The 10,774-nt window shown below is 33.4% G+C and overlaps 1 pseudogene; it reads left to right on the top strand.

Annotated features, from left to right (window-relative positions):
• Positions 1-8,365: 8,365 nt before the first annotated feature.
• Positions 8,366-10,625, top strand: LOC123885978 (annotated as a pseudogene).
• Positions 10,626-10,774: the final 149 nt, after the last annotated feature.

Below are 10,774 nucleotides of genomic sequence, written 5' to 3'. Positions count from 1 at the left end.
TTTTTTGCCTTCATTTCATTGATGGTTACCTTTTATTTCTCAATAACTCTACATATTTCTTCGCTTTTGAGACAAAGTTCTCTGTAGGAATCAGCTAGTTCTTCGTAGGTTACTTATCCATCACAAAATTATGTATCAGATGTAACAATACCTATTAAAACTGAAATGTGTTTGGCAGTCACAAATTATGTTTCTTCTTCAGATTCATCGTCATCAGACCAAGTGACAGTTAGTCCTTTCTTTTGTCTCTTCAGATATGTAGGACATTCTGGTCTGATGTGACCATAACCCTCGCATTCATGGCATTGAATATTCTTGTTTAAACTTGACTTCTCATAACTTTTAGGTTTTCTTTTATTCCCAATGCTGCGCATAATGCCTGGAGCAACATTCTTAGCATTTGGTCCGGGTCTTTTGTCCATTCGCTTTAGAACTTTGTTGAATTGTCTACCCAGCAATACAATAGCTTCAGAAATACTCTCATTAGAATCTTCATCCTCCTCCAGATCTTATTCATCAGTTTTTGATGCAAAAGCAATGCTTTTGTTTTTCTTTTCCGTTCTTTCATTTGAAGCACTTTCATATGTTTGAAGCGACCCAAGAAGCTCATCAAGTTTCATTTGAGATATATCTTTGGTTTCTTCCATAGATGTGACTTTCATATCAAACTTCTTGGGAAGAGACCTGAGCATCTTTCTTACTAATTTTTCTTAAGAAATGTTCTCCCCAAAGGAATCAAATTGATTATCATAATCAAGAATAGTCATGTGAAATTCTTGAATTGTCTCCTCATCCTTCATTCTTAGATTTTCAAACTGGGTAGTGAGGATCTGCAATCTAGACATTTTTAACTTAGAAGTACCTTCATGAACAGTTTCAAGAATCTTCAGAGCTTCTGTTGCAGAGACACATTTTTTTATGAGTTTAAAGATGTGTTTGTCCACCTCATTGTATAATGCATAGAATGCTTTTGAGTTTGCTAGAGCAAGCTCATCTTCTTCTTTAGACCAGTCCTCCTCAGGTTTCAATGCAACTGTTGACTTTCCTTCTTTGTCTACAATCACAAGGGGATCCCATCCTTTCAGAACAGCTTTCCAAGTTTTGTTATCCGTGGATTTCAAGAAATCCATCATGCGCGATTTCCAATAGTCATAGTTGGAGGCAACAACGAGAAGCGGTGGTATGCTAACAAGCCCTCCTTCTTTGTCACATGTTGCCAGACATAATCCCTGGAGCTCACCCTAAAACTAGAACAGGGTGCCTGCTCTGATGCCAATTAAAATCTGGCACGCAGTGAACAGATGCTACGCAAGATGCTATAGCAACTGTTGTAGCAATATAAACGCTGAGTATAATAAAGCGATAAATAGAAGAATAATAAATATCACAGATCGTTTGTTAACCCAGTTTAGCGCAACGTCACCTACTCTGGGATACCAATCCAGGAATGAATCCACTATAATAGCTCTAGTTCAAAGCCCTCGACCAAAACCCGGTACTTGACTTATCGCCTAGACACTACCCGTGCAATCCTACCTACGAACCTCCTACATATGAAACCCCGTCCCAATTCCCTCTAAAACACTTACTGTGTTGCTGTCAACTTAATAACGATCAAAAGATAGAAACAACCTCCTAAGAAACTAGATTCCACTCTCCCTTAAATGCTCTCGAGTGAATCACACACACACACTAACTCCGTACTTCAAAGTTTAGGAGTAGTTTACAATTAAAACCCAAGACACAGTCCTAAACTTACATCAAAGTGACACAAGAAAGGCTCACAATTAACACAAAACTCTAAACCCTAAAACACACACTTTTAGTAAACACGGTTTAGAAAAATACACGTTGAATAGGCCTGAGGTTTCACATATATATATAGTCTTCAATTGTCTTGATGTGCAAGCTAGGTTTTCAAACATACATATATAAAGAATTGCGGCCAGCCCTAAATTATTTTCAAAAATATAACCAAGTTTTATTTCACGCAAAAATATAACATGTTATATTTTTGTTTTAAATAATAAATACTTAAACCGCCTTCAAGAAACTTGGAGAACAAGGCTCGTTTTGGCTTGGCGCATAAGCTTGCATATATAATCAAAACAAATCTTGTCTTTAATATGATATAAAAATTATGCGCAAAACAGAGCAGATAATGCTGTACGCGAATGCTTGCAGCATCTTGTCCAACATCTGGCTAGAGTTGGCTTTTGCAAAATGTAGCCAATCACAAAAACCCAACACTAAAGAAATCTTCCATCGCACCACGATATGATCCATCGTGGCCACGATGAGGCAAAAATACACGTCATCGTGACCACGATGGGTGCGATGGATGCGCAGAAAAAGCTCAAACCCAGTTGAAAAACTATAGATAGAGTCTTCTTCCTCCACTATTATTCATTCAGAAATATTGAGAACAATTCAATATTCACAAGAGAGTTAGGAGAACTCTAAGGAGGAGGCAAGGAGGCTCAGGTGCTCCAAGGTCATAAGAGTAATCTTTATGCTTTTTTTCCTTATTGTTTTGTTATGGCGTTTAGTAGATAAACCCCATCAGGGTTAGGTCAAGTAGATGAACTCCCCTAGGAATGCTTTAGAACATGTAATCTGGTTATTTTCCAAGTCTATATACAAATTCCTATTCATTTATTATCTGTTAGTTGTATTTATCTTTTTATACACTAGCATATATGAACGTACGCATATTCTGTTAGTAACTTGGGTCGAAGTGGATATCGTGACACATCTAAGACTTCAGAAACAAAGGGATAATATAACCTACTTATATGAGACCATTAAATTCAGTATATGCGGTTAGGTTTGAGATTAAGAATTACACATAGCTAAATTTTGTACTGACATTAGGGAACCAGTTACGCTAGAGAACTTGTTAAATTAGGAACTTCGAAAGGTAGGGAAGCCTATGGCAGGTTGAACACGTTAAGGGTAAGGACAAGAAGTAAAGAAGGCTAAACCTAGTTTAATTGATTCACCCAAAGCAGATTACAATAGAAGTGAGCATAGCTAAACTAAGCTTACTTTAACAGAAATTAATCTCTAGATAATACTTCGATAGTAAGCAGATATAGCGCCAGTTACCAAGCAGGAATAGGGGAGGATTTCGAAAGTACTTAACCACTTTTTCTCATCTGAAACTCAACTCTTTAGTTCAACTACTCTTACTTTAATTGCTATTTATTGTTATTTGTCAAAACCCCTATTCAATCAAACAAAGCGAATGCAAAACCTGTTACTCTTAAAAGCATAAATTCCTAATCAAAACTGATAACCTTGGCACAATCCCTGTGGAGATGATAACTTACTACTTTATTACTTGGTAGCGATTCTGTACACTTGCAGAACCACCGTCAGACACCTATTTTTGTAAATGCGGCACACCATGCTGAATATCACACACACGCGCGTCGCCCCACCGTCCGTCTGGCCGGACTTGTGCTTGGTGATATATTAGTTTTGGAAATGGGATACACTATGTTGAATATCACACACAAGCGTGCCGCGTCGCCGGTCATCTAGACGGACTTGGGCTTGGTGATATATTAATTTTTTAATACCAGCAGTGAAAAATAATTAATAATAAATTTTTTTTCTATGTGTGTAGCCGTTTGCAATTTCGCACATGTTTCTTGTGCCACGAGACCAAGTCAGAAACCTTTTCTTTCTTGTTGTTTCACAGAGTGGTTGTTGCCACATCGATATTAGATTGGTTCGTAGAACCATCGAAGATGTTTTTATGCCCGTTGTAACGACCCAATTTTCATATTATTATTTTTATGTGTTAAAATATTTTATTTAACGTGGCATTTTAATTAACTTAATAACTTGAGTTAATTATCGAGAGTTTTAGTTAACGCGCGAGTTAGTGAGAGTTAACGCGAATTGGGCCAAGTTAGTGGGCTTGAGGCCCAATGGGCCTTGTCTCATGAGAAGGGGGCGCTATATGAAGCCCATTGAGAGAGAATGAGTTCATTTTTCATGTTCTTGTGAAAGAAGAGAGAAGGGAGAGCAAGAGGAGAGCTAGGGCAAGAGCTTGGAGGAGGGATTCGAGGAGCAATCGTGGAGCTTTCGTCGATCCAAGGTAAGAGAGTAGATTTCATATTCGTGGGTGACTCGAGGAAGGGGAGAATGTCGATTTCTCCTCACCCGAACTTCCTCCACCCCATTTTCGTTTTAGTTTGAATGGATTTTCTTAATGGAAATCGATTCTATGGTTCATAACATGTTTAACATGCTTTTATCATGATGTATGAACGAATTTATTGGATAAAATGAAGTTTATGGATGATTAAACTCAAGAACTTTGTGTTCTTGAGTGTTTTGAGTAAAAGTGTTAAATCTTTACTTTTTCGATGTTTATGATGTAGATCTATGAAATGAACCGTCCTTTTGTGTTTACACATGTTTGTTACACTTGAAAACAAACTTATTTGGGATTTAGAACATCAAACTTGGATTTTTTGAGTAGATTTCTTTCCTCTGTGTTAGCAGGAGTCATCTGCATGATAGTAGGGGTTCTATGTGTTAGCAGGAGTCATCTGCATGATAGTAGGGGTTCTATGTGTTAGCAGGAGTCATCTGCATAATAGTAGGGGTTCTATGTGCTAGTAAGGGTTCTTGCATGATAGTAGGGGTTCTATGTGCTAGCAGGGGTTCTTGCATGATAGTAGGGGTTTTATGTGTTAGTAGGGGTATTACCTAAACTGTTATTTGTAGTAGGGGTTCTCTGGTATAGTATGAGTACTCTGTGTTAGCAGGAGTATTACCTGAACTGTTGTTTAATGGTTTTAAATGCTATTGATTGTTTATAACCATGATTAATTTGTATTGTGTGGAATATAATTGTTGTTGATTGTGTTGATGATGTTTGTTTAAATGTCAAAGAAGTATATTAAGGTGTTAATCAACTTAATAAAGAAGGATATTAGAGTATGTTATTCTAATAAAGAAGTATATCGAATTATGTTATTCGATAAAGACGGATATTAAGGTATAGTGTTATCTTAATAAAGACGGAATGTTGGATAGTGTTCCACATTTATAAATGACGAGCTTAATGCTAATTAAAATGATTGTGAGTGAATTCATGAAAAACATATACATGCATTCATGAATTGTTGTTGTATATTGGCTTGTCCAATAAAGACGGATATCGAACTATATTTGTTCGATAAAGACGAATATTAGAGGTGAGATACTCTAATAAAGACGATGGTACCACATGCATTAGAGGTGTCTAGAGGACATAGCATGAATGTGAAGCATTAGATTGCATTAGGGATTATGTGTGCATTTTATGATAAATGATGTTTGACACATACTTGGTAAATGTTGATTGTTAATCCGTATGTGAGGAGCAGAGTCCGTCATGACTATAAAATGAACAACGCAGGGTCCGTCATGACCATAATCTGAACAATGTATTTGTGGTGTTAGATTACATTAGGAACTTTATGTATATTCCTATTTGTGACTGAGTTATGTGATATTTGTGGATGTTTTGGTATTTTCCGGGACGACGTGAAACTATATGTTTGGTGTACTTTGTGGATGATTGATTATGTAATAAATGAAGTATATGCATGATATATGAATATGCATGAATGATGGTGATGTATATGTATAATGTATGATTATGCATGTTTTTATGAAGAGGTGTTTAAGTACCATTTACTTACACTTGTATATTTTGAGTATGTTGTCTAACTCTCTTTTATGTGTTATGTGTTGGACCGTTGGGGGTCCAGATTTACAGATTTTGTGGTATTCGATGTCGAGTCGTCGGTGAAGCTCTGCTCTGATTGTGACACGGGAAAGGGTTGTATTTAGACTATAGGGTCTTTATGACTTTCGATATTTATTTGTAAAACTATACATTTTGATAAATGATTATTCTGTATAAACACTGTTTTTACTAATTAATTACATTAGTATTATTTTGATTGAAGAGTGTAATGCTCGAACCATGACTTTTATAATAACAAAACTTTGATTTTTCGCCGCGTATTTAGAGAAAGATTTTATTAAAGGTAGAAATATAAAACTAATGGGTTTGGGTGTTACACCTGTTTTCTACAGCGCAGTAGAATAACGATATTCAGTTAATTGGCCGTGTTATCGTGGGGACTTCACGGTTGATAATCTACCTTGCTCAAATTTTTAGGCAATGCGGTGAAACGTTTTTATGAGAGTGTATCGATCCGCAACTCTGCCAGTAATTTATGCATTGCCTGTTTTCAAAATCTTTTTTTTTCTAAATCGAATAATAACATATTCCTATATATATATATATAGAGTCAGGATCCGTTGACACCAACTAGTTTGACACCAAATGTTACACCTCTCAATAACGTTTTAACCGATATAAATTTTATAAAATCCACCGTTGGATTGAAAGTTTACATCATATAGATCATTTGTGTAAAATTTCAGACAAATCCAAAATCATTTGATATGCTATTGAGACACATAAAGATTAACGGCATTTAAAAAAATACAAAAACCGTTAATTTTGATGTATCTCAATAACATATCAAATGATTTTGGATTTATTTGAAATTTTACACAAATGATCTATATGATGTAAACTTTCAATCCAACGGTGGATTTTATAAAATTTATATCGGTTAAAACGTTATTGAGAGGTGTAACATTTGGTGTCAAACTAGTTGGTGTCAACGGATCCTGACTCATATATATATATATTTTAAAACTCCTCATATTAATAATTGTCTATAATATTAATAATAAGGACATATGTCGTGAATCCGAAGAAACCACACCAATAATTATTTAGTGTGTGGAGCAAACGAATAAGCATCTAAATCAAAATGAATGAGCAATTAAACACAAAAGCGAAAACAAGTAAAAGCGATAAAGAACACGATGAATTTGTTTACCAGGTTCGGCTAAAACCAACCTACTCTGGAGGAGAGAGAGCTCTCCATTCCACTATCAAACTTCCTTCCTGATTACAAAAATTCAATACAAAGAGCTGCAAAAAATAGAGTTTCCCTATTTCTACCCACGCCAGCATCAGTCCAAAACCAGTTTTTCTTGCTTCAAGCATCCGATTTCAAGGCAAAACCCAAAGACATACATAATTGAATTCATATAAAATTATAATACAGATAGATAGTTTATTAGAATTTATTTGTTTTAGGTGTTTTTGGCGCACGTTAGTAAGTATTTTGAGTGTGTTTATTTGGTAATTAATTTAAGGGTTAAATATGTTTTTATTTCCTATAGTTTCACATAATTTTCATTTTAGTTCATGAAGTTTGTTTTCACACTTTTTAGTCCCTGAAGTTTCTTCACTCAAGGTTTTTTGTCCTACTTTTAATCAAACTATTGTGCACTTTCACATTTTTTTATATTCATGTTTATAATATTACAAGAACATCTCCGATAAAAATTTAGATTTTTTTAACATAAGATGAATTATTATGTATGGACTAGCCCACTAAAATTAACACAAAAGATAATCGAATATGAAACCTTGAAAGAAAATCAATATATTTAAACCAACCCAAATTGATTACCGTTGATCATATTTTAATTTAGTTGTTTTGAAATTAATGAGAATTGACTTGAATGAATATTCTTAATTAATAATCGCATGCTTAATCACATAAAATATTACTTTACTATGATTAAAATGTTGAATTAGTGCTCACAAATATGGTGACATAATGGTATACGCGCCCATGGATATCCGTTAATATATAAGATAATGTCTTAAATATCTTTAGTTATTAATATTGAATACAAACGAGATTTTTATATTTCGCATAACTTTGTGATGAACTTTATTTTAGTTAGAAATATATGTATATTATTTTTTTAAAGAGAAATATATTGATATTATATTAAGTTAGGTAAAAAGAAGGAGGAAAATGAATGTGGTGACTTTGTTGTTAAATTGAAAGTGAAATGTATGAATATTATTATATATTAATTTTTTTACTTCTAAATAAATTTCAGGTAATTAGAAAAAAAAAAGTTTAAGAAAATTATCATTCATGAATATCTGTTAATAATATGCCCAAATGCCCGCTTAATAAAAACCCGCGAATTACCCGCTTAATGATACATGCACGAATATGCCCAAATGCAACATTTTCCATTGATTTAATATTTAGAATGATTTTAGAAGGTTAAGTTGGTTTGAAAAGTATGGAATATGCTAATTGGTTTGATGTTGTAATGTAAATTTTAGAAAAAATACAAAGTTTAGAGAGTACGTTGAACCCACAACTAAATTTCTTACACTAGGATAACTAAATTTGTTTGAAAAATATTATCTAAATTATATATTTTCATTCTTGCATTTAGAAACATGAGAATGTTAAATCAATCGGTTATTTGTATGTTTAACGATCACTTATTTTATACATCATACCAACACCTAAAATTTCGCTTAGTGACCGATTTTGATGACTATTGGTCACTAAATCAATTAGCAACCAATTTAGTTACCATTAAAAAATAGTAGCTAATTTGCTAGTCGCTAAAATATTGTGACCAATTTAACGATCAAAACTGTGTGACCAATTAAACAACTGGTTTAGACATTGATTTAACGATCGATTTTAGTAACTAAATTAGTAACCAATTTTAGAGATCAACAAATTTTAGAGATTGATTTAATAACCAAGTTTATTAAATTATAAGAATAAAAAAAAAATTGCGACTAATTGGGTCTCTATTCAGAGAAATACTTCTCTAGAAGCACAAATATTTGTTGTTAGACACACTTATAAGATATTAAAAAAAAATAAAGTAAAAATAGTTAAAGTAATATATTTGATGTGACAATTTTTTTTTTTTTTTATTTATTTGTGTGTGTGCCTAAATGTTGTGTTCAAAAGCTTGTGCACAAGCAAGTGTGATGACGCAACTAAGGCAAAGTAGATTCTTTACTGTGCTTTTGAAGATCAAATTTTTTACTTTCTCCAGGGAGTTTTTAGTTTACTTTTTTATTTTATTTGTTAAATTAGTACTTCCAATTTCTTATAGGAGTACAGAGCACAAGTTAAAATAAAAATTATGCCGATTCTTTTAACTTTTTTACACGTAGATTTTTAGACCATGTACTTCTTCAGGCCTCTTTTATAAGCAAATATTTCAATTTGCACACTTATTAAGATGTTGCTTTTAAGGTCAATATATCATGCGGAATTATTATTACTTTTTCCATTTTAAATTTAAACAAAATTTGAAAATAAATTAATTTATACAGAAAAGTGTTTGACGACCAAAATTAATAAATAGTTTTTTAAGTTTCCTTTAAATTATGATGATAGAAAATATCGGATTTTAGACCATGTAACTTGTTGGTTTTGGACTAAATGTAGACTAAGTTATAGATCACTAAATACTCATCACCGTTGAAGTGTAATTCAAATGTATTACCAGATGTTGTAACATCTATATAGTTTAGATGTTCACAGTTTTGATACTTTGTTAGTTTGGAGTTAGTTTTAGTTTGTTAATAAGTTGGTTACAACAACTTGTCAGTTGTTGATTTTGATCTCATCACTGATGAGAATGGAAAGAAGAAGTTGAAAATCAATGCTTGGTTTGGTTCCCGGAAAACCTCCGCTGCCATCAGGACTCAGTCATGTTGAGAATCTCATCAGAGGTGTTACCAAGGGATTCCGCTACAAGATGAGGTTTGTGTATGCTCATTTTCCTATCAATGCTAGCATCACCAATGACAACAAGTATATTGAGATCCGAAACTTTTTGGGTGAAAAGAAGGTGAAGAAAGTTGATTTGCTTGATGGAGTTTCGATTGTTCGATCTGAGAAGGTGAAGGATGAGGTTGTTTTGGATGGAGATGACACTGAACTTGTTTCAAGATCATGTTGCTGAGAAAAATAGGCATAGAGAAAATAAAAGAACGCAATCAACAACACAAGAATATAACATGGAAACTCCAAAAGCGGAGAAAAAATCACAGCCGTTGTCAAAACCGACAACTCGAGAATAAACACTATGTGAAAATTATAACAACACATAGACTTCACTATCAACCACCCCATGCGAAAGTACACCCACACTCTCCAAAGTAAATATTTGAACTACATCTTAAATACTCTTACACAAGAGCATAAAAGAAAAGACGAAAGACACAAATATAAACTTAAAGTGTTTACAAGTGCTACTGTTTGGTGCGTTGAAACAAGGAACTTGATGTCTCTATATATAGCATTGAGCTCCCTCACCATTCACTTTTCTAAGTAATGTGGGACTTCTCCAATATAATTTCCTTGACCTTTTTTTCTTCATTCATTAGAAATATGAGACTTACATTACAATCAACCCCAACACATGTGCCCTTATTAACCAGAAATGCCATGTGAAGAACAAGGATATCACGAAGTTTCTTGATGGTATTTATGTCAGTGAGAAGGGCTCAGCAGTGACTGAAGAATAGATGGTGATAATTATAAGCTTATCTTTTTGTAGTTTAATTGAAGTTTCTCTTGGTCATGGATTTGTATCTGTTTTGTCTCGATTACTTGTCACATTTTACATTTGCTCGTTGAGGTTGGATTTTTACCTATCAAAGTTTTCTCTATATTTTTCTTAAAGAAAAAAAAAAAAAAAAAAAAACTTGTCAGTTACAACCACTTATGAAGTTAGATGCTTTGTATGTAAGTGACTTGGTTCACAAGTCATTAGAGTAGCTAGTATAAATAAAGACCAATTGTACTATTCTAAATTGGCTCATTAGTGGATG

The sequence above is a fragment of the Trifolium pratense genome, linkage group LG5 (genome assembly GCF_020283565.1).
Source record: "Trifolium pratense cultivar HEN17-A07 linkage group LG5, ARS_RC_1.1, whole genome shotgun sequence".
Taxonomy (NCBI): domain Eukaryota; kingdom Viridiplantae; phylum Streptophyta; class Magnoliopsida; order Fabales; family Fabaceae; genus Trifolium; species Trifolium pratense.
Note: the sequence above shows the minus strand (reverse complement) of the source record. Positions and strands in the feature narration are given on the sequence as shown.